Source organism: Pavona decussata, unplaced genomic scaffold (assembly GCF_977016875.1).
Source record: "Pavona decussata unplaced genomic scaffold, jaPavDecu1.1 SCAFFOLD_27, whole genome shotgun sequence".
Classification (NCBI taxonomy): domain Eukaryota; kingdom Metazoa; phylum Cnidaria; class Anthozoa; order Scleractinia; family Agariciidae; genus Pavona; species Pavona decussata.
Window position 1 is genome coordinate 438,054 of NW_028145450.1, and position 20,236 is coordinate 458,289.

Consider the following 20,236-nt stretch of genomic DNA (forward strand, 5'->3'; position numbering starts at 1 on the left):
CAAGGAGCCTCACTATCGGAGAAGCTGCACAACTGATATGATGCTGTTGAGATTTCTTTGAGACGTTGGAATCGGTTGGTCGAACAGGTTTCGGGTGCTACCCTGGCGACGAAAGCCTGGTAAAACCAGGGTTATACCCTGGTTCAAGCCTGGTAAAAAAAACCGGGGTATCCTGGTTCGTGAACCAGACTTACCAGGCTTGAACCCTATGTGCAAAAAGTCTGGTTAACCCTGGTATTCCAGGTAAGTCTGGTAACCCTGGTCTTGCAAATAACCAGGGTTACCAGGGTATAACCAGGCTCCCAGACGTCTTGGTCAACCGGGCTAACCCTGGTAACCCTGGTAAGTCAGGCAACCCGGGTTCCGTAAATAACCAGGGTTACCAGGGTTTAACCAGGCTCTAGAGTTTTCAAGAACCAGTCTTACCAGGGTTGAACCCTATGTGAAAAAAGCCTGGTTAACCCTGGTTTTCTAGGTAAGACTGGTAACCCTGGTCCTGCAAAAACCTGGTTAACCCAGGTTTTAGAAATAACCAGGGTTACCAGAGTTTAACCAGACCTGACCCTGCAAGAACCAGGATTTCCAGGCTTTAATGCAATGTTGAGAAAGCCTGGAAAACTCTGGTATATGGGTAACAAAGATAAACAATTCTACATTTGGTTTGATGGCAAATTTGAATTTGAATTTTCTTTCAGCAGCTGTAGATTCTAAAATAATATAATTTTATCAAAAGCATGGAATTTGTCCAGCACAAATTAGTTCATTAAACTGTTCAACTTGTGCTGGTCGTGACCAATAAATTAGAATCACTTCATGATCAGTCACTTCATCGCACGCCCTCGCGCTGAGAAACGCATCCTTTGAAAAATTTAAACAGTCAAATCTTGTCGAGTCGAAGTATTTGCCAGTCAAAATTATTATAGTGATTATAGACCTAATGTCATAATTATTAGAACACTCATTTCTTTGATACCATGGAATAATTTACTGATGGACTTGTCCAGGGAAAGTAAATAGTCAACGAATACACACTTTACCTCTAAAGTCAAAGAATCATTTAATTGTTATTTCGGTATCCAGTCGTGTGAAAAATTATCTTAGCTGTTTCTACGTTTTTGCATGAGAAGCAAGTTGAGTTCAAACATTACAGAATATGTCAATTTTAAAATGTAGCGCATCAACTGAACTGCAGTGTAACAAAACTACTTTGTAGCGAAACAACCGGTAAGCTTTATTTCTGCTTTCAATCATATATTTTGCTTTCATAATTTCGTTTCGACAGCTTCTCCATTATCTAAATTTAGGAACCAAACCCATGTCATTGCAAGAATGCTTGCTTGACCCGTAGAAAACAAGGCTCTACTACAGATTGTCCTTGTCGAGGAGATAATCGACTGTGTACTGAAGCTTGTCTTCGTCAGAGCTCCAAACCATGCAGTCATGACGCAAAGTTTGAATCATTTACGAAGATTCTCTCCGCACGAACCTATCGTCAGGTTGAGAAAATGCAATTTTCCAAATATACATGTATATCATGGTGATTTGCTCTTGTTATTTTAGTCGACGCAGGCGGTTGAGATAGACGCTTTTCAAACTGACAAAACTAGTGTCCAGGTCAGCGTGGTCACAAAGGTGACTGTGTCCCTTTAACATTACATTATACAGCATTGACTTATCTGCTTGTGGTGCTCTTTTTCACCTGCCTTTTCACTTCAACTCCCATTTGCCTTGTTCATGTACATGTACCATGGTGAATCTAGTAATAATAAACAAGAGAGTTTAACTTCTGGGATTACCATATACATGTATGGATTGTGGAGGGTTCAGAGTTTGTTTTTGTCTTGATGCCCCCACAGGTTGTGCTCTTTGGTCCTAGTGACAAGTGACATATGAATACAGGTAATATTTTTTCAGCAGTTTTCAATTGAGTGTCCAAAGCAATTTCATGTTTGCCTTGGTTTTGCTTTACACCAGCTGTGCTCTATGATTTGGTGGCAAAGTTCACATCACTGGCAATTATTATTGTTCTTCAACAATGGGAAGCCAAACCAAATGCTGTCTATGTCTGTTGTGAATGGTCAGAGTAATAATACACTCTCAGGTTTCCAGCACTAAATTGAAAACCATTAAAGGACACTATTCAAAGCAAAACTAGCAAGCAGACAAACCACTAAAGTCCTTATTAATATTACATGCCTAGCAGAGAAAACATGTACATGTAGCTACAGGTGCACCATTTTTTGACATACAAGCAGTCAAAACCTTAAAGCCCTTTATCAATATTACATGCCTAGCAGAGAAAAGCTACATGTGTACCTTTTTTTCGACATGCAAGCAGTCAAAACGTTATAGCCCTTCTTCAGTATCACATGCTTACAGTTTAGCAGAGAATAGCTCCCATTCTTTTGAATGGTATCAAAACAGTTCAAAGCTGTGGAATTTTGTTGTAATTGGCAAAGAAATGAGACATAAAGTAAAACTACTGACTGCCAATGGCTAAAGAGAGGTTTCAAAACCATTAACCTTGTAAAGCTCCAAGTTTACAGAAAGTATGATTTGACAGCCTTTGACCATCAACTTCCAGTAGAATTCAGCTGCTTTGTTTCCATGGCATGACAAGAATGTCCAGAAGCTCACTCCCCTTCTTTATTACTCCCTCTCCAAGCACCATTTTTGTCTTCGCCCTATACCCCACTTGGCAGCCTGTTCACAGGCTATGTTTTTTATAGTTTCAAGAAAATGATTTATACATGTCGTGTGTCTCAAGGAAAGATCAATAACAGACGTTGCAGCGGTTGCTCCACAAGAGCAGAAAAGGCCAGTATGGCAGATCAGGCACCACAGAATCAATAATTATAACCATCATGTCAGTTTTCAAGATCACCGAAAGAAAATCGGCCACATCTTTACAAATGTATGTTGAGCCTTGCCACTAAATGGCTGCTAAAACAATTAAACTCCAAAGATTGGAATCAGTAAAATACCCTCTTGTTTACTGAATTAAAGCTTTTTGTCAGTCCAATGAGTCAGTCTTTATTTTTGAATAAAGATAATTTGCTCTTGGCATGGTGTTTACGGCATAGTTCAACACCAACAAGACAATTAGTATCATCTCCACAAACAAGAAAACAGGAAGAAACAGAATCTTAATTTTTTTTATTTGTACACTGCATTGTTGAAAAATAGCAATTTGGTTGACAAACTAGAAGAACTATAAGAAATATTGCTGGCAAGTTCCCTGCAGCCTTTTTTTCAAACTCAAACATTGACACACCTTAAAATGGTAAAAAACCTTTCACTCAGTACACTGTAGATTGGAGGACAATTCAAAATAATATTCTCATCTTCAAATTATATTTTTCTAGCAGTTTGACACACCACAACAAAAAGCCATGGACAAGTTCCTTTGGGAAATTTTCTTCAACCAATCAGATTAACCACCCAGATCCTGGTATATGTAGAAATTACATCATGACATTACAGAATTTCTGTGGTTATTACTCAGATGCAGCTTTCATGGGGAGACCGGGTTAATGAACAGAAGCGGGCAACAATACCCGTTCACTCAGGCTAACCAAATAGAAATTATTTTTTGATGAATTGATGAAGATTGGCATACTGTAATAGAGCATTCACACCTACAGTACATGTACAGTGCACACTGCAGTCAGTTCAAGAACTGCTACATGTATATCATTTTAGTGATTAATATGTACATGTAACACTGTACATGTACTGTAAGTCAGTTCCCATTATTACATGCTGGTTATGCAATACTTTCGAGTGGTATACCGTGAACTATCCTATGAGCGACTTGATTTACATGTACCACCAGAAAGCACTGCATAACTACAGTAATTTATCCCATGCCACTCATTTAACGACATTTCAATACGCGTATGCATATATATGCATACGGGCATTACATGCATTTTAGGCGCATATTTTGGTTCGCTTATTTCTGATCTGCACTGTAACTTTCCTGTTTCACGTCTGGTTCCAGGAATTCAAAATTAAGGTCAAAACTGGGGTATTCTTCTTCCATGTTTTAGTCAGTGTTGGCATTATTTTTTTCTGAATGAAAATTTTGAGTTGTCATAGGCTCTTCAATCAATCTTTTGGCGGGAAAAAAATTTAGGCTGCGAGGAACACCAGGATTTTTTTGGTTGCGTACCACAAAATATGCAATAGGTTTCTAACTTTCTGATTGGCTGTATTCTCTATGGCAATTGGGATAAATGTATGTAAATGACTGCGTCAGGAAAAACAAAATACACTACAGTGTATTCATACTTTCAAAAATTTCTGCAGTTCAGCGATGGACCTTGAACATTACTTAATTTGAAAAACTGGCCCGCGAGTCCAGGAAACTCAAATGGGCAGGAAATTAAACAAAAACCTAATGTTGACTGAGCTGGAACAATTAAACTATTACCTTTCACTCCCATGGGAAATGTCGTATTTTTGTAAAACGGCAGCTGTAAACCCCTACACCAACTGTAATACACCAATTAAAAGGTTTTATGTGGGGCATTGTAGAAATCATTCCAGCTAAGACAAAGGAAGTAACAGAAGAGAATGAAAAGTGTTTAAAACGAGAAAATATAAACCTTAAAATACATCTCACTTCTCGTATACACTGGGTATACCCCTAAACTATAGCTTAATTTGCAGATCTCAGCACATAGTTTCTTGTCAAATGGTGACTTGCTCTTAAAAGTGTAAGGGGAAAAAGTTACAAAAAATGGAGGGGTGGTTAATCATGTCTTGTTTAGGAGGGGGGTAAGATTTTATGCTTCCATTGTGCAGATCTCTCCAAGATCTGTTTGGTGTCCAAATTTGATACAAATTGACCCAATATTGGGCACGTAATGACTTTTTGTGCCATATGGCACTCTTGGGAGTGAGAGGGTTAAACTACAGTGTACATGTATTTCAAACAAAAACCACAACATGATTTCATTTACACTGAAATATAGCTCGCATGTATTGTACCTGATCAAGAATGGTGTTCCCAACATGGGAAATTATACATGAAGATGGTAATCTGTAAAAATAATTACAAACAATTTTATTCTTAGTCAAATTAAGTACATGTACATGTGACGGCAAATTTCCATGTACAAAAAATAATATACAAAGCAATACACAATCTGTGAGGCTGAGTTTTATCAGGTTGCATTTTGCATCTACAAGTAGTGGGTTTAGCAGTTTACCAGACTTTACAGACTGTACGTGAAATGTTCATATTATAACACTGTTGATTGCACGAAATCACCTGCAAATCAGTGTCAAGCACAGACACTTAATTTTGCCAGCATTACAGTCAGTGCAACCTAGAGCAATAGGCATAAGTCACCTAAATCTCAACCAACTGCTTTAGACTGAACATGAAACATAAACAATAATTATTACTTCTAAGAATCATATTGTATGAGTCCAAAAACACCCAGTAAAAATCAGGCCACCCGAATCCCCTCACAAACTTTACACTGTACAGCCATCTCTTGCTGTCTTATACCATCCCACATCACCCCCACCCATGTACAAATCGCTTGCTTGCTCAGAAAAAAACTGCAGCAATAAAATGCTGACAAATAAAAACATGGTATAGAAATGGTTTAATAAAACATTAATGCCAAGATCCTATAGCCAGCATTCAGGTAGGTTGCAACAAATTCAATTGCCTGGAATGCCATTTGTTGCAATATTGGAGTGGATTCCTTTTATTAAGTGACCGTTTAAAAAAGGTCAACACAGTATAAAAACATCTTGTTGGGATTTAGTAAAGGATGACCACTACCGCTTAAAAGAGGTGACCATTTAAAAAAGGTCAAAATGTTACAGTTATAAAGGAAAGAAATTTTGGATTTTGACAACAGACCGCCAGAGGGTGACAGTGCAGTGCAGTGTAATACAGGTTCGACTTAAAAACTACAGTACATGCAAACTAAGCCTCATGTTTGCCACCTTTGGTTTCAGTCTTCTGTGACCAGATTACATTGTGCATAGCAGTATCTTGTTTGAAATAGAGCCCTGTTTTATTAAGGGTCACTTCTGTGTTATGAGCACTACGGCATTTTCGCACAGAAATTACTTTTGAGCTCAAAATGAGAAACATGCGCCGGAAAAGGGCTCGATTGAGTTGCAATCGAGCCTCCTCTAAAGTGAACTTAACGTACTACAGACAAAAAAGTACATTTTGTCGAAAAGTTGGCTGATGTGGTTTCGTTCGGGCCTTCCAAGCCCATTAATTTTTAACCGATCGATACAAGACATGCCGCAATCGACTGAAGTTAAACAAATGAAATGGCTTCTGTTCCTAATTCACTTCGAGATTTCACGAAATAAGATGTATGTAACATATGTTAAGAAGGTGATAATACTCTGTAATAAATGGAAACGTCATGAATTAACCAGCCTAGAAGGGAAGAAGCATATCGATATGTTACTGACCTTGAAATCACCACGTCCTGTGATCGCTCCGCTTACCACAAATGATCGTCTCACAGTCATCTTCGAGCACGATAAAGCCTTGACCTTTGTTATCGTTAGCAAAAATAGTCTATATTTTCATCCGTTACCATATAGGCTATTTTTGCACACGATCAGAGCGAGTTCGTTTGCCGAGAAAACGGTTACAAACCAGTAACTGGTACCTCTTTCTTCAAAATGACCGCCTGTTGCTTCAGCCGTGGGACCGCGCCTCCTCAAGTCATGTGACTCTGACATCTGCTGGCCGCTGGTAGCGCTGGCGTAAACAAAAATAATGTCGATTCGTGGGAATGTAGAGGAATGTAAAGTTGTCTGTGAATTAATGATTGCTGTGGAAACTCTGAGCAGCCTAATTTCAGCTTCAGGATTCCAAGGAGATGTGGTCTAAATGACGCTATAAAGGTAAGATGCAGTAGTGATCTTTAATTTTATGAAATCAGCTGTACACGATGTAATATAACTTCGCTTTGGCGGCCATTTTGTTTGAAATATACATGTATTAAAGCTCAAACTTGACTGATTTCTGCCCTCAATGCAATATTCGGCATTGAAAGCTGTTGGTTTGAATTTAAGCAAGTTTGACGTTTTGACTCCACGAGAAATTACACAGGTCATAAATCTTTATTTCCTCTATATAAGCTTAAAAAGCAAAACGGTAACGGGTCGTTTCGCGCGTACGAGTTGTTGGCCAGGCCCCAGTTGTTCAAAGGCCGGTTAACTTTATCCGCTGGATAAGGCACTATTCGGGGTCTAAAATATGCTTCACGTTAAATGGTGCCCAAGGTTTTCGTTCACTCCTAAACTAGACTGTGCTTAGAGTGTGCATATTCGCTTGTACACGATGAAATACTGAAATCTTTGCACAGATTGAAACTGTCGGATAGGGACTTATCCACTGGATAAAGTTATCCGGCCTTTGAACAACTGGGGCCAGGCAACTAACGGCTAAGCCAGTTCGCTGATGTCTCATATTGATATAATACAAATTATATGTTTACATTTAGGCAGGGCCTAGCTAACATGAGCAAGACGAGGCACTTGCCTTGCATTTCGAAGTAGAAAAACTACTATTACATTGAAGTTGAAAAGTAATCAGTTCCCCAATAAGCATTTTAGATTGCATCCTCAAAGCTTAATCCCCGGGATTAACCCTCATAAGCTTATCAAGCTTAGGGAAAAATCCACTGATTCCAGAGGGCAATTTGTTCAAAATTACAAGTGAGAGTCATCACAAATTCATTCAATGCGACTGAATGGTGAGTTTGCAGACATCCAAAACTGGCCCTGGTAAAGTCACAATTTGCTTTGTTATGCATGTTAAATAACAGCCAAAACTTCTGATTTTTCTGGTGGGATGGCCACTTTTACTCTCTGCCTTCTGACTAATTAACTTTTTTGTGTACACTTAAAGTGCGCTTACCATTATACGATGTACGGAGAGGATTTGATACTGACTGAACAAAGCCCTGTGTTCACTTGTTTCAAATTTATAGGAGTGCAAAGGTCATTTCTTTCCTACATGTATGAATTCTGTGGCTTTGGCTTTCTCTTTATTTTGAATTTAATGTCTACCATAATTCAGTTTGTTTTGCCACTATGCTTCTTATCCTGCAAGAATCATGAGATCATTGCATTTAGAGCAACTCATCCCGGAAAGGGATGAGATCTTCAAAGGAGAATCTAAAGTTTTGTCCTGCCTGTTCATATCATGCGTACTCAAAGCACAGTCAGTGACTAGCATAATTTTATGGTAAAAGGATGGCAAGGTGTTAAACTCCTGTGAAACAAACAAAGCAAGGCAAGGTGATGGAAAAGACAGCCATTCTTACAAAATACAGTGTATTCCAAGATAACACGTTCGATATTGAAATCCTAGCAGCATGCAGGATGTTTATCCCATGAACCTACACGTAGTTTCATGGCCTTAGCTCCCACGAGTCTCCTGTAGCTCAGTGGTGGAGCATCCGAACTAATAATCAGAAGGTCTTACATGTACAGTAGGTTGGACTCCTGATAGGAGCACTCAGATTTCTTTTTTTCTGAGTACAGTGTATGCCTGTGTCACTTTCTGGAATAATTCATCATTCTCTGCTTACAAGAAAGGCTCTTCATGTACATTGGCTGAAATATATTTAATGGGCCAAACCAAACCTACATGTATGTGATGTAAGAAGCATAGTCACAAAACAGACAAAACAATGAGTAAATTTACAAAATATAGAGATTAGGCAAAAGCCATGTGCAGAACGCATTACAAAGATATGGCCTTTGAGCTATGAATGTACACAGGAAACTAAATTAGTCAAGAAATGGTGAGGAAAGGCAGCCAATATACATGTAAAGAAAGTCTAAGATACGCAGGCCTTACACCATTTTATAAAGTAAACTATATCCTCGTGACACTTGTCCCATAGAGGCCATGCCAGGAGCAATGCTAAAATAATAATGTTGACTTGCAAGAAACCAAAAAGTTGCTATTTCACATTTGAACAAGAATATTTTTTTGAACGTTGTATCCATGAAGAAGAGCTCAAAATAGCATTCCAGAGCTTCTGCATTTCACTCTTTTCTGGGGGAGCATACTTGTACCCCCAAATTCCCCCTTGAAGCTCAAGTCCTTTTCACTTTCAATGCTCACCTCACCTTTCCTAAAAGTCTGGCTATGGCTCTGTCACAGGGAGAAAACATTATTTTGCTATGTTGAGTCATGGGTATTAATAATTTTATGTGTGTTCCCTTCTCTTGCCACTTTGTAACTTCAACTTAAGTGAAGCTGTCCTAGATTGTATATATTGAAATGAATTCTTGAATGTATACATGTACATACACACTTTAAAAGGACTTTTACATGAAGCATACCCAATGTGTACCCTCCGGGCCAAAACTTAGAATTACATGTACCATCTACTGTATTGCCCTTGCATAAAGGAATGGATTGTAGCTCAATAACTTCAACGCAAGTCATTGTACTGTATGTGAATTCAAGGTCTGTTTCTTCACCCTCTTGACACACAGTTGGTGACACAAAATCAATAACCCCATATGCATGTAAATTCAATGTACAATGTAACTTACCTGTAAACCTCATTCACGAGACACAGTCATCTGAGTGCTGGATTTCACATGTGGTGATGTCCTGGTCAGTTGTTTCCCTGTAAACAAAGAGACATACTGTAGTGGGGTAATTCAGAATTTTACTTTGGCAATGGTTAATGAATTGGCCCCTACACTGACATTCAGTGTCAACATAGACAAACTGAGTGCAGTATGCTGGCAGGAATTAATACACAGTGATTCTTGAGTTGTTCTACATTGGCTAAAAGAAATATCACACCTTTAATGGGCCAAAGCAAACCTACAGTACATTTATGTGGTGTAAGAAGCATAGTCACAAAACTAGAGCTAGCATGAAGTATGTTCTGGGAAAATACATGTATTGGTCAAGTTAAAAAAGGATGAGACCATTATCTTTCCAATACCAACCGAACAAGTTACATGCAGTTAATTAGTAAGGTTTTATTTTTTATGCTTCCCCGTTTTGCTTTTATGTTGTAATAATACTGTGACATGACAGTTTCAACAGTTTGTTTTTTATAAGCTTAGAATAGAACATTTTTGTCAAAATTGAAACACTTTGTTCCTTTCAAACATACATTGTACCACAAGTGGCCCATCTTATCGGTGTGTATAGACAAATTTGCACCACTCAAGGAGCCAATCAGATGGCTCCTTTTCAGTGCAGACCAGTTCAGCTATAATTTTAATATCAATTTAATTAATATTTATTTAACTGCTTCCCTTGTTTTGCTTGACAACTATTGACATTGTTGGTGGAGAAAATTTTTCTTTCTTGTCAGCAAAATGTATATGTAGGCAAAACAGGCATTTTAACCATTGGGGTGGGTAACAAATCCTTATCCGCCTTGTTACAATTTATTTTAGTGATTGAAAATACATGTACCTATCATTATACACTGTATTGTTAGAACATTGTATTCAACTTTGTTGTGAATTGCAAGTTATGAAGCATTGAACCTTGGGGAAAGAAATACCGTAAAAAAAACTTTGAACCAAATTTTGTGTATTATGCAGTTTGTAATCATGCTCAAATGCCATAAAGTTTGAGATCATGAAAATGAAGGTGCAAGTAACTACAGATGTATTTAAATGCATTTTAAACATTTTTTGTAGGCTCTCCCATCCTCTAAGAGCCACTGAATAATTGTGTAACTTTAAATTAATATTTACACATGTATTTCCTCACCTTTTTTCCAGGTCCATTCCTGAAGAAGAAAAATAAATTTCCAAGCAGCAGAAACAGAGCAATCATCGACATCAAAATCAGATAAGAGTTGTATAATGCAACATGTACAATTTCAATGAAGTAAACATCAGATCATTTATGATACATGTATTAGTTTCCTGACACCAATGAGGCATTGGTGTGAAAAGGATTTTTTTCTCAGAAAGTTGTTAACCATCAATTTCTTTACAAAGTTTATGGTTGTAGCTGTCAAGAATTTATCTTCTCAGCATGTGTACATGTACATTCTCCGTTTTAAATTCCAAGGAAAGTGTAAGAAATTGCACAAGAGTTTGCAATAAAAGTTGTTACAATCTACCTGAACTTGAATGGGAATTTTGTTATTATTGTGATTTATGATTTTGTTTCTGATTGGTTGAGAAATTTGCACACATTTTGCTACCCAATCACAGAACGTAGTAAAGTAGAACCATAGCCAAAGCAAACGTGAAAAGACGCTTGGATAAGCTGTTGACTGTTTTTCTAGTTTGTTTTCCTACTACAGCTGCGTATGCACCCTTTTACTGAGAAAACCAGGCTAAACCTTGCTTTCCAGGTAATATTTGCCAACCATACCTAACCTGAAAGCCTGGGGAAACCAGGCCAACCTGGCTTTTCAGGTTATGCTTTCCCACCACACTTACCCTGAAAGTCTGGGAAAACCCGTCTAACCCTACTTTTCAGGTACGGTGTTTTAACCACACTCACCCTGAAAGCCTGGTAAAACCAAGGTTACCTGGCTTTTCAGGTTCTAGTTTGCGCGCCGAAACCAGCTTTACCAGGCTTTTTAGGTAACTTTTGACCAAGCTAACCAGGAAAGGCTGGTAAAACCAGGCATACCAGACTCTTAACCAGACTTGAGTTCAAACCAAAAGCCTGGTAAGCCTGGTTGAACCAGACTTCACCAGGCTTACCAGTCTTTTTACCAGGCTTTTGTTGCAAGGGTAGTGATAAAGTCGTCATCACGGGAAGCCATTCCTTGTCGTCCAACTTCCATTTTTCAGCACTGCAAATCGTACTGAAAAAATTAGTAAGCAAGTTTTGTGGGACTTGCTAAAAGAAAAGTACTTTAACATCCTTTTTTGGTTATTACGACATCAGCCTCGTTTCCAAACTTAATGTACACGTGACCAGTCCTTCCCTAAGAAGGCATCAAAATGACCAGTGCAGTGAGCTACTGAATTGATAAGGTCATATCAGTAATATTTTAGCGGAGTTTAATCACGTAAGAAAAGAAAAATGATTCCGTCTGAGTCTCGTTTACATGGCAACTCAGTCACGTGACCCCCTTACCACGTGAGAAGTCCAAGAAGTATCTAAAACATCAAAAAAACACTATTTTGGAGATTTTGGTGTTGATTCATTCACATGGTTAAAAGATACAATAAATTAACTGCCGTAGCCTCGTCTCCATGCTGGGAAGTAGGGATGGCGCAGTGGTGAGAGTACTCGCCTTCCATCAATGTGGCCCGGGTTCGATTTCCGGAGTTGACGCCATATCTGATTTGAGTTTGTTGTTGTTTCTCGTTCCTACTCCGAGGGTTTTTCTCCGGGTACTCCGGTTTTCCTCCCTCCACAAAAAACAACATTTCCAAATTCCAATTCGACTGGCAACAGTGGACGAATAGCCACTCTGTGGATGTGTTACTAAAATTCCCATTTCATTATTTTTATTTATTTTATTTTAGTGCCGTGAGGCAGCTGTATAAAGCGCTTTGGTGATCGCGAAAACAACATGCGCGCGTGATTTCACTTGTATAGATTTAAGAGGAATTTTTATTCTGACAGTAGTTGCAAAAGCTTGAAAATTTCTTGGAAAATAGTGGCGGAAGTGTTAATTTGTATGTTTGATTGCACTCATCCATACAAGTGACAAACACAGTGAAATTTAGGAACACATTATTGACAGAATCAAGGCTGCGCTTCGGCATAAGATGTACGAGTTAATAAAATATCAAGGATCTGTCATCAGACATTTATCAGTCTGGAATGATTTCATTTGATAACCGACTCGCATCCTTAGACAAAAAAGAAAAATGTAGCACTGGTAATTTTTTTAAATCTCTTTAACGATACGTGCTGCATGTTTGAGGGCTTATTAGCAACAGTGGACTCCCACTATCTCGAACACTAGAAGGAATTTCTTTAGAATTAATGGGGGAGTTTGGTATAGCCGAAGGTAAACTAGAAGTCTAAACAGCATCCGTTGAGATAGCAAAAGGATTGAGATGATGGGAGTCTACCTTATGCATTTATGTTATTAGGAGGAAAGTAACGCAAGTCTTTTGTGAATCGTAGGGGGTTTTACTGCGCGTTTTTTTCTTAGGCTTGTGACAGAGGAAGGGGCGAAGGAAAGGGGGAGTTGATCTAAGCGAACTCCCTGCTGTAATAACTTTTCAACATTAATTTATGTGTTGGTGAGGAATTCGGAAAGATAGAAGATTGAAGAATTTTACTGATCCACACAACATTAACGTTTTACAGTGAAAGGTCATAAGCGGTTTCGCCCCTCCCACCAGCCCACTTGTATGCCACATGTACAAAGGATTTTAGTTCAGTTGCATGCATGTCACTTCAAGGTATAATTAGTTCGATAATTTATCAGACCATATCTGCAAACGAGGAGAAAAGCACATAAACAGAAAAAGAACATTAAGTTTCTTTTTAGGTAATACATTACCTCTATTCGTAGTGATTTTTATGGTAGCCTGTTAATTTGCATGTTTTACGTAGAGTCCTTTATAAAGGAGAATGATCTTAACTTACATTAACATTAACTTACACCAAAAGGTAAAGCAAAACTACCTTGAACATTTTGAGATGCATGCTAGGCAAACGTTGATTAGATCGAGTTAAGTGTTGTCCTGTTGCAAACTGTGCGTACTTCTTTTTCAAATGGGTGGCACAATGTCTGCAAGACGACACCGTGTATATAACGTAGATTACATATATGTATACCGACTGCATGTTCAAGGTTTGTTTTTTTAAAACTTAAGCGTGTTTGAGAAATATGTGTTACTGGAATATTATTATTGGCTTGATGGTTCGTGTGACTTCAGCCACACGAAATTTAGACATAAATAGCGATTGTACACAAGTGTCTTTAGTGACTAGTAAGCCATTTTCACTGTCATTACAACCACACACTGCCTTTGCTGAATTAAGATAAAGGAGGCGACATTTTTCAAAGAAAGAGGGTCGTAAGACAGAGAAAGGAAAGGTAGGACGCGTCGCCGAAGGGGAGGTGGGTGGGTAAAAAACATTCTGAAATCCCAGAATAGCGTAACTTTGCGAGAAGGACCAAAGAGCAGGAATAGATTAATTAAATAGGCAGATGAAGTCCCAAGAGACACTTGTGGCATTGCCTCTAAAACACCGAGGCATTACAAACATGCCGGTGTTCTGCACAAGCTAGTGTCGTGGTTATTTAGACAGTGAGAATAGTTAATGACATTTTGTTGTTCGGATATTAAATGGCATGATGGTTCGTGCCACTGATGTCAAATAAAATTCAGACAATTGGAGATTGGTTTTGGACGGAAAGCTGTTTTGTGGGGGTCTTCTCCCAATTAAGAACCGTAACTTGCAAAGACTTTCAAAGCTCGTTCAAAAAGTTCAGAACGTTTTCATGCAATAACAAAATAGGTTTTCAAGATTCTTCCAAAACAATCAATTGTTCAAAATGCACGAACCACGACCCATGTAATGTAATGTCTTTGCTGCTGAAAGATTATTTTGTAGTTCGTCGTGTCAACTCAACCAGGTTTGACAGCAAAAATACGTGGCACGTTTGTTCCTGCGCAGTTAAGATGGGGGGGGGGGGGGGGGGGGGAGAGAACTGGGCAGGAAATTTGGAAGACAATAAAATATCCTGTGACAAGCCTCGCGACTTATTTCCGGGAGACTTCTCGTTGAAGTTAGTTTTGAATAAAAATGCATTGGCCTTAAAACATTAAGACAACTGTCTTAAACAGCCATCTAACCCTACTAGTCCATGGGATTATATTCAGCAGGGTTTTTTTATCGGAAGGAGATTGGCTTCTGAGATTGGAGACAAACATAGCAGAAGAAAAAGAAACAGGCAACATTAGCAAACTTATTCAGTTTAATTTCAACGAGCAGCTCCCAGCTCACCTCGTAGCTCAGTTGGTTAGAGCACAGGGTCGGGTTGTTCGATAGCCGATTATCGCTAATCTACGGTTGAAAGCTAATCAAGGTTTTCATCCCGCTTTTAAAGGTGATTTTGAAGCCTAATTGCAAGCTAAAGGTAATGACAAGTCTAATTCAAATTGAGGAACAAAATTCTTTTCGAAGAATCTTTATTGACTGGTAATTAAACCTGATGGAATCAAAGTTCGCTTTAACCCAGGATTAGCTTAATCGGGCTTTGAACAACTGGGCCCTGGTGATCTAATGCAGAGGTCGTGGGTTCAAATCTCGGCGAAGTAAATTTTTCTTTGATCGTGGCAAACTATAGCATATATTCTCTACAGCATGACAGCTAAGATAATACAGCTTTTAATTGATTAAATTTAATTGTTTATAACATATTCGCCCCCATGGATAGCAAGGAGAACTGGGCAAACGGAGGCAACTGAACAAAGCAGAAACGCACACGAACGGATAGTCGAATGACCGAGTTAACGATCAAACGGTCCACCGAGCGCTCGCAGGCGGAAACGAACAAATGAAAAACCGAGTGAACGAACTCGCGAAACCAGATGAACAGCTGAACGACCGACTGGACAGCTCTTTTGTTTGCAGCCATACACGTTTAAAAGTCGACCGTTTTTCTGATATTTTAAATTAATGCAAACATAGTATCCTATCGAAATGAGAGAGAAACGAGGTGGCTGGGGGCCTGTTTCTTACCAGCGTTTACGGCACAATTCAGAGCAGGTTAAGATGTAACATACATACATATTTTTCGGGCAATATTTACAGTCCGGTTCAAATAAATACAATGGTCATTCAAATCACGCTATGGCCGAGGGTAAATAAAGCCGCTATCTATTTATCTACAGTCTTGTTCAGAGAGCCCCACAACGGCGAGCTTTTCTTAGAGATATCTTTGATTCGGAAATCCTCCTTACATTGTCAACTCCCGTCGGACAACTTCTGAATCGGTCAGGTAATCTCTGGAAATCTTCAGAAATCGTGATAACACGAAAATTGCACACATTAGAAGATAACAAGTATATGGAGGATAGATGGTTAGTAAGGAATCCACCTTTGAAGTTTAACCTGATTGCTACACAAAGTATCAGTATGAAGTATCAGTATGTATAAACAATTTAATTTAACAGGTATATGGCAGATACGTGGTTAGTAAGGAATCCCTATGAACCTGATTGATATACAAAGAATCAGTAAGAAGGGAAATACTTTCGACGAGCACAGCTCAGCTTTGTACTTTTATTGACAACAACACAGCAACAATAACAACAACATAGTTTGACGCTGTTTGAATTAACGATATCGATAAAAACGTTGCCAGCGCTTGGTTAGCTCAGTTGGTAAAGCATAGGACTGCTGCGCGGGAGGTCGAGGGTTTGAATCCTGGCGGGACCAACGCTCAGGGTCCAGCAACATACAGCCTGGTGTAACCCTGCGATGGCCAAGCATCCCATACAGGGAGTGGGTAGCAATGTTCGTAGTTGCTTCATGCAACTGGGTTAAGCTCCGGCCGTGTCTGTCACTTAGCCTCGTAATGCGGCGTTTCCCTTCACCATATATATGAAATCGAGCACAAGGAAAAACACGTAATGTTTGACAAAAACGCGCATCATTAAGCAGGCATTAGTGGACAAGTTTACGTTTGAAGCGATAGTTTATTTTTTCTGCGAAGGATAAGTTATAAAAAAACTCAGCACAAAAAAAGATGAATACGGGTAAAATAACGGGATAAAAAATAAGTGATGATGCACCTTTACGTACGAGAAAATGAAGGTTTTTTTATTGTCGACCGAGCATCATGAGTCACTATGTTTTGATCAAAAGTGCCCGTGATAATGACGCAAGAAATTAAGACGCAACTAAAATAAAGCGGATGATTAATTATTGCTAATTATATCAGGCTATAAAATCAGCATCCTTTAGCTATTAGAACGGCTGTTAGAGGTCCCGATCTGTTAGGTTTTTTGTGTTTAGAAGGAAAATAAAGCCAAAAACAACACAACTTTGATGATGTTCACGTTAACCAACATGCTTGTGTAAAGTTTTTACCAACAAAACATTTTATCAAGAAAAGAGAATAATTAAAAATGTTTGAGGATATTATTTACTCAAGCCTTGTCATTCTTTGACACGGTTATTACTTACCAAACTGCGAAACACCAAGTCTACACTATGCTGGATAGCATGCTCTTGCGAGAAAATATTCCAGCTGGTACAGTGTGAGCAGTGCCCAAAACCGCCGCACGCATCTTTCCTCTAAAATCCAATCCTCGCTCCTCGTTGTTGACTTCCGTTTCGGTTTGATTCTCTCTTCACACATCTCAATAAAGTGTCACAAAAACCTATTCTTTAAAGTGACGATTCTCTTTCAAAACCCGAAGCAGCGCAGCATTGTTCCGGCACAAAACAGAACAGATCCGAAAATCGGCGTTTTTGTCTGTGAACGAAAGCCGTTTTGGTGCTGGTACAAGAGCTATCCGGTATAGCGTACATAGCAAGAGAAAGAAGGCGCGAAATTTAAACAACGCTACGTCGCTGACACCCGCATGCCCTGCGAAATGCAAAATAAAAAATTAAAGCAAGGCTCCGTTACAAATTTAATGTGGAAAAAATATAACCAGTGTTTATTTCTCGAGTAGTTATGAAAAAAAACATATTTTTTAAAGCAAGACAGGAATGTCATGTTGAAGACTTGATTGTTGCCTGATATGTCAATGGGAACGCCGCGAAAGTAAACTAATGTTTCTTCCTTCTGGAAATTACGAGCCATCTGTCAGTAAATAGAATCAACAGCAGACTGAAGAAAAAAAAAATAAAATGAAAGCCAGAGAGATGTACTTTAAATTCGTTTAAGCATTGAAGTTTTTTTTTTTTTTTACAGTTATAAACAAAAATCCAAAAATAAAAAAAACGGTTCTTACTCTAACCCTAACCCTAGCCCTAAACCGTGCAATATTGCTGAATCAGTGTTTCATCTTCAAAAAAGTTTGAAAGCGAAACATTTCCAAATTTTCTGACCCAGGTTGTTTGTTTCGTCCCAAAGTCGGTTTATTTTGTAGTTAACTTGCGTGCAGTTAGGTAGTTACCATCTTTTCAAAGTTTATTGAGAAAGGGAAAATTGCACCGACATGACAAATCAATATGTTTCGGTGAGTCACTCCCTCGCAGTCTATATTTATCGACAAAAAGGAAAATAATTTAGCAAAACTTAATATTAGAGTTCTCAAACAAATCGTGTACTTATACGCATTTAATTTTTTGCCCGTTTTAGATAGAATTACAAGCTCGATTTTCAACGAGACAGCAGTCCCGGAAGAAGGCGAATTATTAGAACTTCAAATTTTCTAGAGACAACTCAACTACAAACCGACTAGTAATTATAAAAAAAAAACTATTCTTGTGACAAATACAACAAACCTACCAGCTTATGTTCACCTCTATTTAACTGTTTACACAGTAAATTGCCTTTAGGAATCGATTACGGAAAGAAAAAGAGAAAGTTGTCGTCAGTCAAGTATTTCTTTATTCGTCTTTTTTTTTTTTTGTGTGTGTGTGTGTGTGTGTGTGTGTGTTTCTCTTCTACAGTGTTTTATATTGATAGTGGACTGAAGGAAACAAGAAGGAAACCTTTGGAAAATCATTTATTTACTTAGTCTTCCCGTATTTTTAATAAAAGCACCTGTTAGTAATTATTCATACAGCTCCTAAACAGCCATTCTAATTTAACGGGGTTAAAAGGATGTCCGAAATGTTGAAGAATCACTTTCATAGAAAAGTCTCCAAAAATAATCCTGGTTATCGGGCATAGCATGAAATACATTTATGTAAAATATGTCCTCGAAATCTTTATTCATCAAAAAGTTATAAGGGTGAGCATAAAACCCATTGCCATAAAAAAAGCTCTTGTATTTTAAAAGCCCATTTTGTTAAAGCCAATGTTTTATTTTCCTAAATATGATCAGACATATTTTTGTTGTAGAACGCCGGTACAAGTTCTCAAATGAAAACAGACCGCCAGCATCTCAGACCAGTATTTTAATTTACCCGTTCACACAGAACATCACATGACAACAACTCGACCGTTACCTCGCACATCACTTATCAATATATTACAATCATAATAGCTTTATCCTAATTGGACAATAATGGTGCATAATAATACTTGAACACTACACTTGTATATTTATATACAAGTGGAGCATGTTAAGAAAACTAAGCTTATTTGCCACTGCTGATCAATAAAATATGCCAGAAATAGCATTTTTCAAAGATGATCGTCTCAAAATTTAACCAGAAAATTCAAGTCTTTGCTTCTTTTTTCACATTAAAAGATAAAACGGGACGTGGCTCCTTGCAGAATAACCTTAACTAAATGGATAAGGTGCCTTAATTTCATGCTTTATTAATTCTGTTCTAAAATTCTTATAGCAGAGATTAAAACTTCCTAGAAAACAAGGTAACGTAAATTACCAAGTGTGGCAACGTAAATTACTTTTGTTTTTTTTTTTTTTTATCTTCTAAAGGTTGATCATATCAAATGAACAGAAACTACGAAATAACATGACCTATGAGTTAAGATCTTTACCATTATTGGGAAAATAAGCATACTATTTAAATTGGTCTATCTATTTTATACGTACTCGAGGAACGGTAAGTTAAACGTAAATGTTAAGTTTCAATCAAATCAAGTCAACTAGACGATTGATGACTGGACCCTTTCCCCTATAAGTTTCATTGTTGCCAAAGATAGTTGTAAGGTCCTGTGGCTCTTGCTGGATTGTGATGGAGGCTCGATCACCCACTGGATATCCTCTCTTTCAGGCCACATGAAGTTTCCTTTAGCACCCCCTCTCCCCCTCCCCCCTTTTCATGAATTTCACGCAGGCCTCTCCATCGTCATCACAAACTTCCTCTACCCTCCAGTGAGCCAGATTTGGTCGTACTTGGAGTGAATTGGTTCCCCAATGTTCAGCTGCTGAGTGTTGTGAGTTTTCTTAGGTCATGTTAGGGTCTTCTGTAACTATAAAAAAAAATTGTATTTTAAACTATGAATTAAGAAAAACTAAAGAAATAAGGGTAAAGTATAGTTACCTTTGTTATTGCAAGATAACTTAGTTCATGTCAACGTAAAATTGTATTTTACAGAGCAAATTTTGTTACATACCGCAACATATCATTTACGTTACTACGCTGTCATTTACGTTACGTTAGCAAAGCACTTGCTCAAGACAAAAAAACTTACTGGTTCCAAAGGACGATAAC

At 38.2% G+C, this 20,236-nt stretch overlaps 1 protein-coding gene and 2 long non-coding RNA genes across 3 annotated transcripts in view; 2 read left to right on the forward strand and 1 right to left on the reverse strand.

Annotated features, from left to right (window-relative positions):
• Positions 1 to 20,236, forward strand: part of LOC146485164 (uncharacterized) — a 428,948-nt gene that overhangs the window by 375,548 nt on the left and 33,164 nt on the right. The window lies entirely within an intron of this gene.
• Positions 833 to 6,589, reverse strand: LOC146485182 (uncharacterized). The gene is made up of 3 exons (XR_014863437.1): positions 6,457 to 6,589; positions 4,996 to 5,047; positions 833 to 1,756 (listed from the first exon to the last, which is right to left on the reverse strand). It is a non-coding gene; the product is annotated as an uncharacterized LOC146485182 (long non-coding RNA).
• On the forward strand, positions 6,735 to 11,122 carry LOC146485183 (uncharacterized). Its single transcript, XR_014863434.1, has 2 exons — positions 6,735 to 6,897; positions 10,771 to 11,122. It is a non-coding gene; the product is annotated as an uncharacterized LOC146485183 (long non-coding RNA).